We start from the raw sequence: 20864 nt of genomic DNA, 5'->3' as shown, positions 1-20864 counted from the left end.
GAGTGCTTCATCCTGCCAAGGACTGAGGTAGTGGATGTGATACTCCACTGCTTCTGGAGGGGGCTTTGTGCCCAGAGTGCTTCATTCTGCCAAGGACTGAGGTAGTGGATGTGACACTCCACTGGTTCTGGAGGGGGCTTTGTGCCCAGAGTACTACATCCTGCCAAGAACTGAGGTAGTGGATGCCTTTCTCCACTGGTTCTGGAGGGGGCTTTGTGTCCAGAGTGCTTCATCCTGCCAAGGACTGAGGTAGTGGATGCCTTTCTCCACTGGTTCTGGAGGGGCCTTTGTGCCCAGAGTGCTTCATCCTGCCAAGGACTGAGGTAGTGGATGTGATACTCCACTGGTTCTGGAGGGGGCTTTGTGCCCAGAGTGCTTCATCCTGCCAAGGACTGAGGTAGTGGAGGTGACACTCCACTGACGGTGGTGCAACATGCAAGCTGGCCAGGCTCCTGGAACTGACCACCAGCCTCGTATGACTGACCACTGGGGATGGCAGCCATGTCTGCGGTGGTGCCACTGGCTCAGGATGTCACAGGCCGCTGGCGGTGCTGGTGGTGGTGTCAGTAGCGGCGGTGCTTGCGGCGGACTCTGTGGCATTGGTGCTGGCGGCGGGCTCTGTGGCATCGATGCAGGCGGCGGGCTCTGTGGCATCAGTGCTGGCGGCGGGCTCTGTGGCATCGGTGCTGGCGGCGTGCTCCGTGGCATCGGTGCTGGCGGTGGGTCTGTGGAAACGGTGCTGGCGGCGGTCTTTGTGGCGGTGGTGCTGGTGGTGGGCTCACTGAATGCGGTGCTGGTGGTGGCCTCACTGACTGCCGTGCTGGTGGCAGGCTCACTGACTGCTGTGCTGGCGGCGGTGTCAGTAGTGGTAGTGCTGGTGGCGGGCTCACTGACTGCGGTGCTGGTGAAGGGCTCAGTGTCTGCAGTGCTGGTGAAGGGCTCAGTGTCTGCGGTGCTGGCGGCAGTGTCTGTGGCGGCGGTGCAGGTGGTGGTGCCGGTGGCGGTCTTGTCTGCCATGCAGGTTGGCGTCGGCGTGGACCTGCCTTTGATTTTTTGGCCCTTCCCCACCTTGGATAGTGGCGCAGCTGTCTTCCCACTTTCAACTTTTGTTTTGCCTGAGCCCTTGGTGGCAGGTGTTTTCGCCTTCTCCCTCCGGGATGTGGGCAACTTTTTCTGTTTTGGAGGTGGGGGAATGTCCTTGCCCTCGCACCTTGGGACACTGGCAGCCCTGTTGCTTGGCGCACTCCAAAATCCCGCTATTGCTGGCACCACTGTGCCCGGTGATGTGGTTAGTGAAGTGCTGGGTTGGGACCTGGAAAGGCGGGCCCTAGGGAACGGACGGGGGGGAGGTGTAGGGAAGAGGTCAACATTTGATAGGAAAAGCTTTTTAGACACACTGGGACGGGTAGATGGAGGGGGTTTGGGAGTGGAGGAAGAGGTAGTGGATGTAGGAGGTGTATGTTTGCTGACTTTGGGTGAAGGTGCACGGGATGGAGGCTGTTGTGAGGTGGATGGCTGTTAGGTGGGTGTGTGACTGCGTTTGTGTACTTTGGGCGGAGGGCTCACAGACACACTGGGAGAGGACACAGGGGATGTGTGAATGGTAGTGGGGTGGTGAGTGCACGTGAGCGGTGTGTGGTGATGGGCGTGCTGGTGATGAAGGTAGTGGCTGAAGATGTAGTGCATGCAGGTGTGAGTGGACACGAGACAGGGAGGGAGGAGGGAGACGTGGAGGAGGGGGACACAGTGGAGGCAGTGGATGCAGGTATGTCTGCATGGGTATGGAGCTTGTGTGAGTGCCTGTGGGATGTGTGGTGCTTATGTTTGCCTGAGCCACTCTTGTGTGTTGAGGTGGGTGCATGCTGGTCTGATGGTGTGCTTGGGATAGGCTGAGGTACAGGGGATTGGGTCTGGGTGGAGGAAGTTGGATGGGGGAGGCTGGAGACAGGGACAATGGCTGCCATCAGTGCTGAGGCCAGAGCCTGAAATGCTCGCTGTTGGGCTGCCTGGCCAGAATGAATGCCCTCCAGGTATGCATTTGTTTGTTGAAAATGCCTCTCTACACCCTGGATGGCATTCAGAATGGTAGACTGCCCAACAGTGAGGGAACTCAGGAGGTCAATAGCCTCCTCACGGAGGGCAGCAGGGCTGACTGGGGCAGGCCCTGAGGTGCCTTGGGCGAAGGAGATGCCCGCCCTCCTGGGTGAGCGGCCACGGGACACCTGCTGAGGGGCTGCTGGGAGGGTGGTGCTGGTAGGGGGGGTGGCGGCTGTACCTGTAGATGCGGTGGGCACAGAGGGGCCCGCCACCGCAAGGGAGCTCCCATCAGAGGAGGAGTCGGTGTCGCTGGTCTCTGCTCCTGTCCCCGCCGTGGCGCTCCCCTCGCCCTCCGTCCCACTGGTGACTTCAGACTCAGTTGTCTCACCCTCTAGGGCCATGTGAGATGCAGCTCCCTCCTGCTCCGGTGGCACTGCTCCTCCGCATGATGATGCTAATGCACACAAGAACAGGGAGACCACAAAAAGGGGGGGGAAGAAAGAAGAAAGACATGTTCAGTGCATGCAATACCGCTACCGTTGGCGGACACTACAGACACAGCAGCCCTCTGCACTACGCCATTCACTTAGAGATCCCTAATTAATCACAGGGACGTGGGGTACAAGGACTATGCCCGATTGCTACACACATGGAAGTCACAGAAGCCTGACTAGGTGTAGATGGCTCTTACCACTGGTGCGGTTGGGGTGCCACATAGCCTGCCTCACAAAGGGTCCTTGCCTACAAAGCTTGCCCTGGCCTAGGTTAACCCACTGCCCACCTCCCCCACCCAGATACCTCCTGATGCGTGCAGAGTCAGATGGATGTGACTGTACTCACCCCCGTGTGGCTGCTGTGATGCCCTCAAGCGCCCATCCAACTCCGGATACGCCACCGCCAGGATCTGAAACATCAGGGGGGTCATTGGGCGACGGGCACCCCTCCCATGTTGGGAGGCCATCCCCAGCTGGGCCTCCGTCCTCTTCTTGCTCCAGCGGCAAATGTCCTCCCATCTTCTCTGGCAGTGGGTGCTCCGTCTGTGGTGGACCCCCAGGGTCCAGACGTCCTTGGCGATGGCACGCCAAATATCCTTCTTCTGGTGGGTGGTGACATAGAGGAATAGTACAGGGGAAAAGGATGATCTTTAACCGTCCGGACCGTCACAGTCATTGGCCCACGTTCCCACCCTTGCCCTGACACACATATACTCACCGTCTGCTCATGCAGGCCTCAGTCCCCCCGTATCTTCCATCCACACCACTCCAAACAGGCATTGCCCATACAGCATGCTCACAGTGTACTCACCTGTTTGGAGGACCGTAGAGTAGCGTGTACTGCACACATGAGCCATCGTCGCTTCCAGACACAGGTCACAGCAGCACTTGCAGTGCAGGTCCTCTCCTGTCGAAGGTCAGGAATCAAGTGAGTGAACACAAAGAAAATGGCAGTCACGTCCGCGGCAGTGCGTACCGTCACCGCCGGCATACATCGTCATTGGCTCCTTGGACCCATAGGGCTCAATGTTAACCAATGCAGGATTGCACTGCGGTCTTCGACCGCCTACCGCAACGGTGTACAATGCCAGCGCAGTTACCTCATATCCCCTTGTCCCACATTACAGGTCTGGCAGCCGCCATTTCAGGTTGCCACATGGCATTATATTTAAATGCGTCACACATATCTAGGCCTTGCATACACACAATGACAGGCACATAGCGGATTGACAAATGTGTGCAATAAATTATTTTTTTACTACCTCAGTGTTGGCTGACTCTGTGCTCGCTGTTCTCGTCCATAGGGCACGTCCGCTGGGGCAGGTGAGGAGATGACGGCATCCTCCAGTGTATAGACCGCTGGTGGACCTGTCGACAATGGAAGACAGACACATCATTATCACTTACAGACTTGATCGTGCCACAATCCAGGAACTGTGTGCCCAGTTGGAGCCAGACCTGATTTCAGCTATCCGGCCATCCCACAGGGATACCCCCTCTAGTGCATGTCCTGTCAGTTCTCCATTTCCTGGCAAGTGGGTCTTTTCAAACAACAGTGGCCATTACATCAGGGATGTCCCAGCCTATGTTCTCAAACGTGTTGTCCAGAGTGTTGTCTGCCCTGCTGAAACACATGCGCAGCTACATTGTTTTCCCTCAGGTGGAGGATTTGCCAACAGTGAAAGGTGACTTCTATGCCCTGGGACATATCCCCAACATCATAGGTGCCATTGATGGGACACATGTGGCCTTGGTACCCCCCGCAGGAGTGAACAGGTATACAGAAACAGGAAGAGCTACCATTCAATGAATGTGCAGATGGTGTGTTTGGCTGACCAGTACATCTCCCATGTGAACGCCAAGTTTCCAGGCTCAGTGCATGACGCTTACATTTTGAGGAATAGCAGCATCCCTTATGTGATGGAGGAACTCCAGAGGCACCGTGTGTGGCTAATAGGTGAGGAGAAGGACCCTATACCCTGTGAATAGTTGTCTGGGTCTGGGGTTGTCCCTAAGGGTTGGTGTGTGTCTAACAGTTGTCCCTCGACATTTGCAGGTGACTATGGGTACCCCAACCTGTCATGGCTACTGACCCCAGTGAGAAATCCCAGGACAAGGGCAGAGGAATGCTACAATGTTGCACAGGGGCAAACTAGGAGAGTGATCGAAAGGACCTTCGGCCTCCTGAAGGCCAGGTTCCGGTGCCTCCATATGACAGGTGGTTCCCTCTACTACTCACCAAAGAAGGTGTGCCAGATCATCGTGGCCTGCTGTATACTGCACAACCTGGCTTTGTGACAACAGGTTCCTTTTCTGCAGGAGGATGGTCCAGAAGGAGGTCTTATGGCAGCTGTGGAGCCTGTGGACAGTGAAGACGAGGAGGCAGAGGAAGAGGATATTGACAACAGAAACAACGTTATCCAGCAATACTTCCAGTGAGGCACAGGTAAGAAGACATCACTGCCTCCTACATCTCATACAATTGTTAGACCTATCATATGTCTGTCACTTTCACCCAGTGTATGGACCCTGACCTTTCACTTTGCCTTTCCGTTTCACTGATGTGGTCCCACTGTGTGACCTCTGCTATGTTGCCTCATGGACTAGAGCTGTGTGACATAGGTATGTTGACAATAAAATGGACATTGCTATTTTCCTTAGTTATAGCAAATACACATTTGTGAAAGCACAGACTGACTCCAGATTGTTTTGTGATCAAAGATGTTTATTTAAGTGCAAATTAGTGGAGGGGGTTGGAAAATGGTCAGGGGTGATGGTGGAGGAATGTCCATGGCAGAGTCCAGTTATTTGTCTCACAGGTGCATTGTCCAAAGGGGCATAGGAATATGGAGCTAGGGTAGTTTAAGGATGGACAGGGTGATGAAGTGGGACAGAAGGATGACATTCAGGGTGGTCTCATTTCTTGGCAGGGGTCTTGGCATTGTTCTCTGTCTTTGTCCTGGATCTCAGGGACCATTTGCGGGGTGGTTCTCAATCTGCAGGGGATGGGGTGCTGGTGTCGTGGTCCTGTGGCGGTGCCTCCTGTCCACTTGCTCCGGCGGAGGTGGTGGCCACCTGTCGCACAGCAGTCCTCCCAGTTCCCCTGTTTTCCTGTTCCTCTGTCCCCTGAACCGTGTGCCCACTGCCACTGCCCCTAGGTCCCTGATATTCTTGGGTTTGTGGGTTTGCCTGGGTTCCCTGTAGTGGTGGATACACTGCTGCTTGACGTGTCCTGGGGACAGAGGTATGGGCCCGCTGGGTGGGTGCTGTGCTGGGGTTTCCTGAGGGGGAGGATCTGTAGTGGCATGTGCCAGTGTGTGGGGAACCGACTGTCCCGAGGTCCCAGATGGGCCGGGCTGGTCATCTAGATCCAGTTGGACAGAACTGCTGTCATCACTGTGGGCCTCTTCTGTGGGGGAGGTGGACATGTCTGGAACCTCCTGTCCGATGCCGTTTGGTAGGGGTCGTGCAGCGGTGTAAAGACATGATTATTGCATCTGTGTGTGCCATCGTGTGCAATGGGTTGGTGACCCTATACCCCAGTGCTTACATTCTTGTCTAGGACCTTGTGTGATATTTGCTTTGGGGATCTGTGTGGGTATCTGTAGTGGACATGCTTTGGTGATGGGTGTCCATGCTTTGGTGTTGCATGCAGGGCTTGGTGTTGGGATGGGTGGTTTGTGATAGTGGGACATATGTGAGGTGTTGGAGTGACGGGGGTGAGGGTGGGGGTATGTGATAGCATGCAGGAAGGGTGGGGGATGTAATAGTTAAGATTTGACTTACCAGAGTCCATTCCTCCTGCTACTCCTGTGAGGCCCTCAGGATGAAGTATAGCCAAGACCTGCTCCTCCCATGTTGTTACTTGTGGGGGAGGAGGTGGGGGTCCGCCACCAGTCCTCTGAACTGCAGTCTGGTGTCTTGAGACCACGGAACACACCTTCCCCCGTAGGTTGTTCCACCTCTTCCTGATGTCATCCCGTGTTCTTGGGTGCTGTCCCACTGCGTTGACCCTGTCTACGATTCTGCGTCATAGCTCCATCTTCCTAGCAATGGAGGTGTGCTGCACCTGTGATCCAAATAGCTGTGGCTCTACCCAGACGATTTCCTCCACCATGACCCTGAGCTCCTCAGAGAACCTGGGGTATCTTTGCGGTGCCATGGTGTGGTGTGGGTGATGTGTGAGGTGGTGTGTGTTGTGATGTGTGAGGGGATGTGTTTGTGTGTGTTGTGTGAGATGCGTAGATGTTGTGTGAGTGATGGTGTTGTGTGCCTGTGGATGCTAGTTTGTTGATAGTGGTGTCTCTCTCCGTGCTTCGTTCTCAATTTTTGTCATAGGGGTTTGTGGGTGATGTGGGTGTGTGTTTTATGTTGTATTGAGTGTGTGGGTGTGGTGTGTGTATGTGTATCAGGTGTGTGTATTTCGATTTGTCCAATGTGGTTGTGTTTTGTAAATGTGTGTGTATTTTCAGCGCGGTTGAAAGTCCGCCGCGTGGATTCGTGGGTCGTGATAGTGTGGGTGTATTCCTCTTGGCATGACGGTGGAGGTTTTGTTATCGCCAGTTTATCACTGACCTTTGGTGTGGTGGACTTGTGTGGGTGTCTAGATTTTGGCAGATTCCGGTCTGTGGGTCGTAATAGCTGTAGCGGATTTCTGCAGTCGCAGCGGTGTGTAGGCGGTCTTCTGCATGGCGGTAAGCCGCATTTACCTCCAATGTTGTAATGAGGGCCATAGTCTCTCACATACTCATAGATACATACACTCAAACACTGTGGGACAAACTAATGCATACACTGACACACGAAAGCACACACTGATACACTCACTGACCCACTCTGACACTCAGTCATACATATACTCTCAAACCCTGGGAGTCACTCATACATATACTGACACAGCCAAGCAAATACTTTGATGCATTCACTGACACACTCACACTTCACTTATACATATACTCACACACCCCGTGAGTCACTCATACATATACTGAGATATCCAAGAACACACTGATGCATTCACTGACTCACTCAGACACTCCAGGACACACTTATACCTATATTGACACACCCACAGACACACTCATACATTCCCTGACACACTTAGACACTCACTGATACATACACTAACCCCCTGGGACATACTCATTCATATACATACTGACACACCCTGTGACTCACTAATACAGACAATGACACACCCATGCACACACTGAAACATTCACTGAGACCCTCACACACTCACTCATATACACACAGAGACACCCTCGGACTCACTGATGCATACACTAACACATTCACAGAGAGAGTTATTCATTCACATAACACCATATAGACAAAAATACAGAAGCATAATAAAGACTCAGACAAGACTCAGACAAAGCTCTTTCTTTGATTCAATGGTGGTTTTAACACAGAACTATTTTTTGTTTAGTTTCTGGAGAAGTTTTTTTATTTTTTATTTTCAAAAACTATCAAGTAAACTTTAGAGAAAAACTGAAAGCAGAAGCTGTGCATTTGCCAAGCACAATCGTGCTGTACAACAGTGACTTGAAAATAAAATGTGACAAAAACTAACAATAGTGCTTCTTCACCTGCTCAAAAACATTTGTGACGACCACTACAGCCACAAGCTTATGGCAGGTGGCACAGTCAGTAACCATACGCCCTAATTCATTGCAGGTGGCTACCATTGTAACATTTGCTGGAGTGGTATAGGCTGATGATGATGACCCAGCAGAAGCATCCGTACATCTTCCTTCCCTCTCTCTAATCTTCCACTTTTACTTGGAAAACCTACAAGACCACAACTCTACCTCCCTCATAGACAACCTCACCAACCTCGGACTCAAACAACTGGTCACCGCACCCACCCACTCAGCAGGACACACACTTGACGCAATTTTCACCTCAAGCCAACACATAGCCTACACCCATACCACCAAACTCCTCTGGACTGACCACCACTGCGTCCACTTCCCCTTCACCAAACCCCCCACACACCACCATCAACACACCACACCCTACCACATGTGGGACAAGATCCCCACAGAACGTCTGAACTCCCAACTGGCTCACAACCCCCCCACGCCAGCGACCACAACACAGGAGCACACAACCTCTCCAAATGGATCACCACCTGCGCAGACACACTAGCCCCCCTCAGAAAACACATCGCCACCCGCAACATCAAGAACGCCCCATGGTTCACCCCCGAACTCCAAGACTCCAAGCGCAAATGTCGCCAAGCTGAGAAAATATGGCGACTAGAACCCTTTACAACCAACTTCTCCACCCTCAAAATCACCATTCGCATCCATCACCAACTCATCCGCACCGCCAAAAGAGATCACTACAAGACACGCCTTGACAACAACTCTCAAAACAGCAAAGAACTCTTCACCATCATTAATGAACTTGCCAAACCCAAAGCCTGCAACACAGACCCCTCACACACACAGCCCCTATGTGACACCCTCTCCAACCACTTCCACCACAAAATCCTGGACATCCACAACAGCTTCATACCACACACACCCACCACACACACCCCTCACTCACCCAACCCAACCCCCACTCATAACCCCCCCACCACCTGGGCCTCCACCACACACGAAGAAACCAAAAAAAACATGAACTCCATCCACTCCAGATCCCCCTTCGACCCCTGTCTACATCGCATCTACAACAAAGCCAGCCCAACCATTGCCCACATACTCCGCAACATAATCAATTTCTCTTTCAACTCCGCCACCTACCCAGACCCCTGGAAGCACGCGGAAATCACTGCTCTCCTAAAAAAAAAAAAAAGTCGACCCAGAGATCCTCTCCAACTATCGCCCCACCTCCCTCCTCCCTTTCCCCGCCAAGGTTGCCGAGAAACTAGTCAACACCCGCCTATCCCACTTCCTCGAAGCAAACAACACTCTTGACCCCTCACAATCCGGGTTCCACAAGAACCACAGCACGGAAACCGCCCTCATTGCATGCACTGACATCAGGACCAAAGTCGACAAAGGCAAGACTGTCGCACTCATCCTCCTAGACCTCTCCGCAGCCTTTGACACCGTCTCCCACCACACACTCCACACATGCCTCTACACATAGGAATTTGCCACAAAGCCTTAGACTGGCTCACCTCCTTCCTCACCGACCGGACCCAGAGAGTCCGCCTTCCACCTTTCCACTCCACCGCTACCAAGATCATCTGCGGAGTCCCCCAAGGGTCCTCCCTCAGCGCCACACTCCTCAACATCTACATGATCCCCCTAGCCAACATCCTCCGAGCACACAGAATCACTATCCTCTCCTACGCAGATGACACCCAACTCATCCTCTCCCTCACCCGCAACCCCACCACCGCCAAAACCAACCTACATGCTGCTCTCCTCTACACCGCCAACTGGATGACTACTAACCACCTCAAGCTTAACTCCAACAAAACCGAGATCATCATCTTCGGCCCCAACAAAACCACATGGGACGACTCCTGGTGGCCCACCGCCATAGGCCCCGCACCCACCCCCACAAACCACACACGCAACCTCAGCATCATCCTGGACCCCTCCCTCTCCATGACACAGCAAATCAATGCTCTAACCTCCTCCTGCTTCCACACACTCCGCACAGAGACCAGGAAGACAGTCACCCATGCACTCATCAGCAGCAGACTAGACTACGGTAACGCCCTCTACGCGGGCACCACACTCAAACTCAAACGCAAACTCCAGAGAATCCAGAACACAGCCGCACGCCTCGTCCTTGGCCTCCCCAGCCACGAACGAATCTCACCACACCTCAGATCCCTTCACTGGCTCCCCATAGACAAGAGAATCACATTCAAGATCCTCATCCACGCACACAAATCCCTCCACAACACCGGGCCAACCTACCTCAACGAAAGAGTGAACTTCCACACTCCGATCAGCCGACCTCGCCCTAGCCACAGTCCCCCGCATTCAACGCACCACCACAGGAGGCAGGTCCTTCTCCTACCTTGCCCCCAAAAATTGGAACTCCCTCCCCACCAACCTTTGCAAAACCAAAGACCTCCTGCTCTTCAGAAAGAACCTTAAGACATGGCTGTTCGAACAGTGACCCTCCCTGCCCACCTCTTGACCCCCCCCTCCCAGCGCCTTGAGACCCTCACAGGTGAGTAGCGCGCTCTATAAATTTCTTTGATTGATTGACAGATATGAAAGTTTGTGGATTGTGTGGACATGCTTCCACATACTTGACATCCCGAAGGTAGCATTTTTTTGATGTGCCTCAAGACAATTCTGTGCCATATAGGTTGCATTTCATGAATCTTGCTGTAACTTTTTCTCTGCTAGATATGGTGAAAAACAGCTATACCTCACTCTCATTTAATGAAGATGAAGGTAGCACTTCATTTTCTTCTTCAAGAGGAATAACCAGAGATTCTGCACGTGGTGGTGCAGAACACCCTTCAGCCATTGTGAAAACCTGTATTTCAGGACATTCTAAAAAAAGATGTTTCTCCCACACCTGCTAGAGGAATAATAACTGGTGTAGACCCCAGGGAGTGGCCCTACTCTTAATTAGGTGTGGTCACAAATTAACCAATGATATGGCAGAATCTTTTTTTGACATTAAGCGGATCTGCGGTTCAAGAGCTGGAGATATGTGGCTCTACGTAAATCATAAAAGCACTTATTTATTAAAAACTAAATATACATCAGGTATTTGAATCTTTCAAATATGTCAAGCCTTATTTTAAATTTACAAAGAGTGACTCCTATGTACTTAAAAAAGTTTTTAAAATTTTATGAAAACGCAGATCAGAAGCACTGTTTTATTCTGTTCATGTGATCAGAAATAAAGCCATAGAGTTTCACCTGTCTAGGTTTGTGGTACCACAGAGGATCCGTGGAACCAAAAATATTTTTTTTAAATGTATTACTTACCTCTCTGCACAATTATTTCAGTACTGGAGACACTAAGGAGCATAATCACCTCCCCCATCTGCAAAAGCAAATGACCTGAGTACCTTTACGCAAAAAGGCGTTCACAGATTGCAAAATGTTCTTACCTTTTACAAACAATGCACCTAAGTGGATAACTTAAACAAAAGTACCATTATGTATTTTCCCACTTTAGTTTGGTGGTAGTCACAATAATATAAGACAGAGAGTTAATGCACCGGTGGCAAAGAGCTTATAACTTACATAATAAGTGTATAACTCTGTAAGTAAGTGTTCTAAAAAGATTGCTGTTTAATCTCTGATAGTTTTAACTTCCCATAAGCTAATAGAGAGACCTATTAAGACTGCACAAAAGAAAGTGTAGCTGCTCATTACAGGAGTGTATTTAATCTGGAAAACTCAGGGCCTCTTTTATAAGCAAATGGCTAAGCATGGCGCCGCAAGCAATATAGCTGCACTGAAATGCATCATTTCCAAAACGCAGGAATGTGCCCCTATTTTCAAGAATATGGTGCATCCCTGTGTTTACCCCTGTGTAAGCTCTAAATTAGCTGTCTAGCACCAATGCAGGCATCCTTGCACCATGGTGCAAGGATGCCTGTGTTGTGAGGGTGATTGTTTATATGCTATGTGTGCTGCAGAATGTAGCACACATAATAAGAGCAAAACCTGAGGAGAAATACAAATATTTCTCCTCGTTGCACCACTCTAACACCACTTCTGGAGAGGAGTTAGTTTTTGGTTCTGCCTTAGGTTCATGATTTCTCATAAATCTGGGACCGCATCTAAAAGCAATGGGTGTTGCATGCATATGCCCACAACACCCATTGTGCACCCCTTTGCAGCAGAAAACTGTGTAGGGCAGCCCATATTTACAAAGCAGAGTGAGGCCATGAAAAGTGGCTTAATGCTGCCTTGTAAATATGGAAAAGGGCACAGTGCCACCAGAGCATGCTAAAAGTGAAGCTCTGGTAAAGCAAGGGCCTCGTAAATGAGGCCCTCAGTAGGTTACTGCTTTTCCTACTGGATTGTAGTTTACTGTTGTTGCATTTTATCTGCTTCCCAGTACTTCTAAGTTTTTCTAACAGTTTGGTGATACTAAATGTTAGAAATGGTGTCTCTAGTTGGCAGAAGGATACACCCTTGTCCAAGTAGGGACCACAATCCTAGTCAGGGTAAGTCACACACAGTCCAAATTATCCTGCGTCCACCCTATGGTAGCTTGGCACTTAGCAGTCAGGCACAAAAATACACCATACAGGATTAGAAAAATATTAGATATTTATCTGATGAAATTAAGGTGAAAAACTATCAAAATTTGATAAGCACAAGTTGAAATATCATTTTTGCAATGTTAAGAATAGTCTTAACTCTTTAAAAGTCAGCAATTGTTTCTTTTGTGCACAAAGTACCTGATTTGCATCGAAATTACACACATGGAGACGTCAGAGGAGGAGATGAGTGGAAAAAGGAAGGTGTGCGTCGGATTTCCCGACGATACAGAGATGATGCAGCATTTCTTCCCATGCTCCAAGGGCTTTGCATCGATATCCTGCGTGCAGTCTTGGATCCTCACTGCGATGCGGGTCATTTTTTGATGCCTAGGGACGATGTGAGGAAATCCTGAGTGTGCAAAGTCACAGATGCTGCATTGATTTTCACTCGGGGAGCTGAGCTCTGTCATTCCAGTTCAGCAATGTGGCAATTTTCTCACCGCTGGGCAGGCTGTGTGCCTTTTTCAGCAAGCTGTGCATTGATTTTCACTGCACAAAGAGTTTCCTTGAAGAGAGGAAGTATTTTTGGCCCAGAGACTTCAGGAACAGGAGGCAAGCTCAATCCAAGCCCTTGGAGAGCACTTCTAAGCAAATTTAGAGGCCAACAGGGCAGCAGGGCAACAGCAAGGCAGTAGTCCTTCACAGCAAAGCAGTCCAGGTGAGTTCTTTGGGCAGCCAGGCAGCTCCTCTTGACAGGTTGCAGGATCTGGACCAGAAGTGTCCAATTTAGTGGGGTGAGGGACCCAGTTTACATACCCAAAAATGCCTTTGAAGTGGGGGAGACTTCAAAGAGTGGTTTTGAAGTGCACAAGGTCCCCTTTCAGTACAGGTCTGTCTGCCAGGGTCCCAGTAGGAGGTTTGGCAGTCCATTGTGTGAGGGCAGGTCACTAGCCTTTGAAATGTAAGTGACAGGCCCTCAACCCTTCCAGCCCAGGACAACCCATTCAGTATGCAGATGAATGCAGATGTGTCCAGTGTTTGTCTGGTTGGACTGCACAAGGGAGCTGTCAACCAGTCCAGCCCAGACGTGGATTAGAGACAGGCTGGAAGGCATAGATGGATTTTAAGTGCAGACAAATGCTCAGTTTCTAAAAGTGGAATTTCTAAAATAGTAATATAAAATCCAACTTCACCAAAAAGCAGGATTTTGTATTGTCACTCTGGCCATACTAAAGATGACGTGGATACCTCTTTCTGATCAGAATCTACCACTCAAACAGTATATGAGGGTAGCCTTAATGCTAGCCTATGAAAGAAGCAAGCCACACAGTAGTGAAAAATGAATTTAGGCATTTTCCATTACCAGGACATATACAAAACACATGTACATGTGCTGCCTTTTACCTACATAGCACCATGCCCTATAGGTTACCTATGCCCTACCTTGAGGGTGTCTTATATGCAGAAAAAAGGGTAGTTTAAGGCTTAGCAAGTACTTTTAAATGCCAAGTCAAAGTAGAAGTGAAACTGCACACAGGCCTTGCAATGGCAGGCCTGAGACATGGTTAATGGACTACTTATGTGGGTGGCACAACCAGTGCTGCAGTCCCACAAATAGCATTTCAATTTACAGGCCCTGGGCACATGTAGTGTTCTTTAGTAGGAACCTACAAGTACAATAAATATGCCAATTGGGTATGAGCCAATGTTACCATGTTTTTAGGGAGAGAGCACATGCACTTTAGCACTGGTTAGCAATGCAAAAGTGTCCAGAGTCCTAAAGCCAGCAAAAAAATAAGAGGAGGAAGACAAAAAGTCTGGGGGTGACCGTGCAGAAAGGCCATTCCCAACACTGAATTACATGTTTTTTTGCTATGTACTTATTTTAGTTGACTTTGTATACTCAACTCTCACACCTATTAATGTATACGTACAAACACTATCACACCCTCTCACATACCCATGGAAACAATCTATGAACCACACTCACACTCATATGTACTCTCACACCCACACTCACACCCATACAGACAATCTCAACTACAATCTTATATCCATTCTGACAGTCTGACATCAACTGACATACTCTTAATCTCTCTCACACCCACTCACATACATGTACAGTCTCTCACACCCACTCACATAGCTATACATTCTGTCACTCACACTTATATATTGATAGAGAATCTTACAACTATTCAGACACTGATACAGACACTCACACACCCAGACCCCCTCATAGAACTAGTCACACACCTATTCACAGTCCTATACAGTTACTCTCACAAACTCATACATTCACATAAACACTCAGACATTCACTGACAGACTCATAGATTCACTCAAACAGAAAGTCACTAATCTATGAACCCACTAAAACACCCACTTTCACACTTTTAAAGTTACTCTTAATTCTCAAAATAGAATTAAAAAAAATGTTAAAATTCACTGAAAAAAACAAGGGTTACTGGGATGTTGTAGTTAGGAAATAGAGTTAAAAAACCTTTTAAATTCACTGAAAAAAACAAAGGTTACACGCACATTATAGTTAGGGTCATGTGTCACTCCCACAAAACCATTGTAGGTCGGCAGTTATAGTTACCTGCGCTAACTATAACTTAATGTCGCCTCAATGCACTGCTTATGACCTCAGATATTACATAACTCATGGCACGGTCAGTGACATCAATGATGACATCTCAAATGACATCACTAATGACATCACTGATGGCATCATCCACAAAACACCTCACACATCCTCTCATGTCTTCATACAACTTCTCACATGCCTTAAACATTTTAAGTTGAAAAGAAATTATAGGAAAGAAATGACTAAAGACATACCTGGAGTTGAAACTTAACCTCTTAGAGTAAGGGTCTGTAATATTGACCATTAGGCCACAGGTTACTCTGTACTGTGCTGCTTCCAGACATTCCCCTATGACATGCAACCCAGAGATCATGACAGCAAAAAGATGTGAATAGTCCAGTAGTAGGAAGGTTTAACACTCAAAACGAAAGTTAATAAAGAGACACACTGCCATGCCATACTAGGAATTAAACCTTCCACCTTAGGAGTGACAGTCCAATAGCTATACCAGTTAGGCAGATGTGCAACTATCCTAGAAATATTCACACACACACTAGCTCTTCTATAGACACACTCAAACAACAATTTACACTCACTTATATAATCACTGACACAACCACTCACTCACCCATTCAGCTAGCAATGCGCCCACGCATATACCCATAGAGCCACTCACACAAACACGCACTTATCCATACAGCTACTCATACTCTAACTTGAACAGTGACTGCTTGCACCCTAAGGTAACTATAACTCGCTCCCTCTCAGTGCCCTGCTAATTACGCCACAAATTTCAGAACTCATGATATCTTTGATAACATCATTGATAATGACACTGTAACATTTGCAGTAACATTTTTTATCAGATAACTGTGCATGGCGGGAGCGTGAAATATAACTACCTTAGGGCACAAGTTATAGTTCCTTGAAATAAATCTAACTATACCTGCTGAATTTTTATGGTTTTGTACAAGTAAATTCTGAACCTAACTATAATGTCACTGTAACCTTTTTTTTTTTTTTTTAAGTGAAAATATATATATATATATATATATATATATATATATATATATATACACACACACACACACATATACATATTGCCTAGTGGCAGTCACCACTGTATATTTGGCACCATTTGAGAAATCTTTGTGAAACTTTCCGAAAAAGTTCTTGTTGCGCATGGAAAGCTTTGAGGTGATCCGTCAAGTGGGGCTCAAGAATAAGGGGGGGCAATTGCATTTCCCATTTTAATTCCCATAGGATATTTGAACATGACTACAGCCCATACCTCTGGACGGAATTACACCAAATTTGGCAGAAAGCTAGCTTTTGGTACATAGATTATGCGTTTACTTACTTGGTGTTAATCTGCCCAGCACTTTTGGATATATTAATGGGAAAGCAATTTTGTATATCTAGGGCCATGGATCCTCCCCGACAAAGGGAAATGTGCAGCTCTGATTGGCTGCCAGCACTTCAACCAGGAAGTGTTGGCAGCATTTGCAAAATGCAAGAAATGGAAAAGGGGCCAAGGTAGGGACTCCCTGACTCCTTAGTTTTGGTGCTACAGTCCCAAAGGGACCCCGCCAGAGTAAAAATGTATTCTTTTTTTAAAAACTTGCTGCAAATTCATGACGTTGTTGCAAATTTGTGGTAATTTTTTTTTTTTTAAATGAGTGCGATCTCCTGCACTTGTTTTTAAAGCCCAAGGGGGGCCTAGGTCCCCTCCTGCATTTATTATTGCCCCAAGTACGGCTACCTCCCAGGGCTTATCATTTGTATTTTCCAGGGGTCACAAAGCCCCCACCCCAGGTACTGCCACCTCCTCAGGGCATTAATAAAATATAATGTTGGGGCTGCATGGTCCCTTCTTAGCCCTGGGGACCCCCACCCCCCAGGGCTAAAATATAACAAGGAGGGGTGTCCATTTCGTACCCCTGGTTGCCTCACAAAATCAACATTAGAGTGGGGCCATGGGCCCCCCTCATGGAGCTAATAATGGCCCTAGGGGCCGCCACCCCCCAGGGCTGCTACTGCTATGTCCCTGAGTGTCCACCTCCGGGACATAGCTGTTTGCTCTGATGTGGTGGTAGCTCTGACCGCTGTCAGCAATTCAGAGCAAACATTCCACTCGCAGCGAGGGAAAGGTGCCAAAGAGCTCTCCCTCACTGCAAGTAAAAGTTTCCTCTGTTTCCCTGCCTGCAGGCAGGGAAACAGAGGACATATTGCTCTCTGTGACAGCAATGCTGCCTCCCACAAGAGGTAGGGAGCTGGCTGGGCTTAGGGGCCCTCAGGCTCCCCCTGCAGTCCCCAAAATTATCACTGTGTGCCATGGGGAGCACCCAGGCTCCCAGGAGATGGGATCCCCGAGGCCGCTATCAGCCTGGTGAGGAGGGAAGCGCAGATCCCTCCCCCCCAAAAAATATGAATCCATGCCCCATGGGATAGAGTCCCCACTGCTGAGATCAGCCTGGGGAGGGGGGCTATGTGGCCACTCCCCCCAAAAATTTATTTTAAAAGGCTGGGCCCAGGTAGATGTGGTTGCAGACTCAAATAGGCCGACGGAGGGAGGCATGCGGACCTGCTGCCAACTACCACTGTGCAAGCCAAAAAAATGGTTTATGCACATGTGAGCCTTCAAATTAACTTTCAGTATAAGAATACACATGGTTGCGAGTTATTAAACTGTTCTGTGTATTTTCTGTGCATATATAAAGCATTCTAACATTTTCATGAATCTGCAGAATAGAGTTAAAATCCGTGGACTTAGTGACTGTGAAAAAAATAAATCTGCCTTTCTATGGTTCATATAAACCCCTCCCATCTTTTAAAAAAAGCAACACACCCAATATTGAAATTTTTTGATTCTCTGCTGGTAAAGAAGGTTGGACAAGTCCAGCTGTACTAGAAAATGGCAGAAGCTCCTGATCCTAGCACCTGTTGTTGTACTATTTTTTGTTTATTTCACTGTTAGAAAATACGACTTTTTAAATATATAACAATTTTGCATATAGTTTTAGTGTTTTCTACTTTTCTACTTTTAAGTTTTTTTAATAAAAAAACACAAAAAATAAATAATTGTTTGTTGTGAAAAATGTTTTCAAAAATGGTTCTTTTTAGAACTGTCATATTTCTCACGAAGAACTGTGCCTGTGTCTTTTTTTATCCATATAGTACTGTATGTATTAATATGTATGTTGGTGTATTACTTTGTTTTTTCAGTGTATATATTACTGTATGGCTGGGTGTGTCAGTGTATGCATCGGTGTGTACCTATGTGTGTCAGTGCATGCATCATTGTGCGCCTGGATATGGGAGTGTGAACATCAGTGTGTGTCTGGGTATTTTAGTGTATATATCAGTGTGTCCCAAGGTGTGTCAGTGTGTGCATTAGTGTGTGCTTGGGTGTGTAAGTATATGCATCAGTGTGTCCCAAGGTGTGTTACTGTATGCATCACTCTGTCCCTGGGTGTGCCAATGTGTGCATCACTTTCTGCCTGGGTGTGTTAGTGAATTTTGAAAACCTAAATGCATGGATAAAACTCATCCCATTACCCGAGAATTCACAGACTAAATGGCAAATCATTACACAACTAAGGCAGACACATTGGACTCCTATTTAAAACAAAGGAAAACCACCAGCACCAACCTGTTTCCTAAAATGCCTTCCAAGAGTAAGCTAACCCAGCATCTGCAAAGTAAATATATGGATATGGTCAAACCAAGCAGGCCTTATGGCAGCCCTTCCAACCCTTGTCCAGCACATATCTTTAAGAACATTCTTTTATCTACTTCTACTGCCACATCTGTAAGAAGAATCATCAACAATTCTTTAACTATGGGAGCTTTTCCTGAAGACCTTAAAAAAGCATACATATGACCTTTATTAAAGAAAACAAACCTGAATCCACAGGACCCAAACAACTACAGACCACTTACAAATGGACCTTTCCTGGGCAAACCGATAGAAAGAGCAGCATTCACCCAGATGTCACAATTCATTGATCATAACTCCATACTTTTAGACTACCAAACTGGATTCCACCCAGGAAGAGGCACTGCATCTGTACTCATCGCAATCTGGGATGATCTTATAAATACAGTTGACCTCAACGGAGTTGCTGCACTACTTCTCTTGGACCCCTCAGATACCTTTGACACTGTTGAACATGACACCCTAATTCAAAGATTCCAGAAACAGGAATGGAAGGAACTGCTCTTGACTGGATCACATCCTACCTTCAAAACAGAGCCATTGTCATCTATTCTCCCCCTTTCTCATCCAAACCCTATTTCACAAAAGCAGTGGTCCCTCAAGGATCAATCATCTATGCTTTTCAATGTCTGCATGATGTCATTACCAGAATTGATCAATGAATTTTAACTTACAGGTTACAACTATGCAGATGAGACACAAATACTCCTTGAATTGGAATGCCCCAAAGACATTAAAAACTCACAAATCTTAAATTGCTGCACAGTCATTGATTAGTGAATGACTTGGAGCCATCTGAAACTGAAAGCTTCCAAAGAGGAAATACTCACATGTGACGACTGGAAAAATGATGACCCACTGTGCGCCTGATCATCTGGGGCCATCTCCTCAAGTATCTCAGGAAGTTAAAAACCTTGGAATTACCATGGACTCCAAGTTAACAATAGATGAAAAGTGGACAAATTAGCATGGTCAAGCTTCATCACCTTGAAAACTCTACGACGCATCTTCCCCCACCTCAGGTTTCCACACAAGGTCCAGGCTACTATTTCTCTTGTACTATCTAAATTAGAGAATGCCAAAGGCTTTATCAGTTATGAAAAAAACTACAACACATTCAGAACTCGGCTGCCAGGCTTCTACTACATGCAAAGACGTAAGCCCACATCTTCCCTGCCTTCAAGGCACTACATTGGTTACCAGTTGCCAGAAGATCCACTTTCAAGCTGCTTTGTACCACCCACAAAGCAATACATGGAGCAGCAATGTTTTTCATCAGGAATAAAATCACCAAATACATTCAAAAAAGAAATATCCACTCAAGATTGGCACCTTGCCTTAAAACACCACCATACAAGAAAAAGACTATAGGTGGTATATCCTTCTCTGTTCAATCAGCCAAACTATGGATTTGATATCCTCCAAATACAAGAGCCACAGATAACCATTCTGTCTTCAGAAGCCTTCATAGCCACCATATCCAAACAGCAATGGACTGCATATGCCTGTGTTGGTAAACATTTATAATATGATTATGTGTATTTATCTAAATATATATATTTATTTAAGAAATATGTATAATTATTATTTCATAATAATAAAATATGTACATGCTCTTTAAGCCTTTAAATTTAACAAATGTATATTTACTCAAGGTTAAATGTATTTATGTGTGTGTGGGTATACATATGTATGCATACATGTGTATACAAGTATGCATATAATGTATGCACATATGTGTATGTATACATATGTATGTGTATATTATTCTATGCTTAGCATGTTCATAGGTCATTGATTAGTTCCTAGATAAATTGTTGGATTAGATACTTATGAATCCCTGCTTTCATTTTAGCTATCACAATGAGC

The sequence above is a fragment of the Pleurodeles waltl genome, chromosome 1_2 (genome assembly GCF_031143425.1).
Source record: "Pleurodeles waltl isolate 20211129_DDA chromosome 1_2, aPleWal1.hap1.20221129, whole genome shotgun sequence".
NCBI classification, from domain to species: domain Eukaryota; kingdom Metazoa; phylum Chordata; class Amphibia; order Caudata; family Salamandridae; genus Pleurodeles; species Pleurodeles waltl.
Note: the sequence above shows the minus strand (reverse complement) of the source record.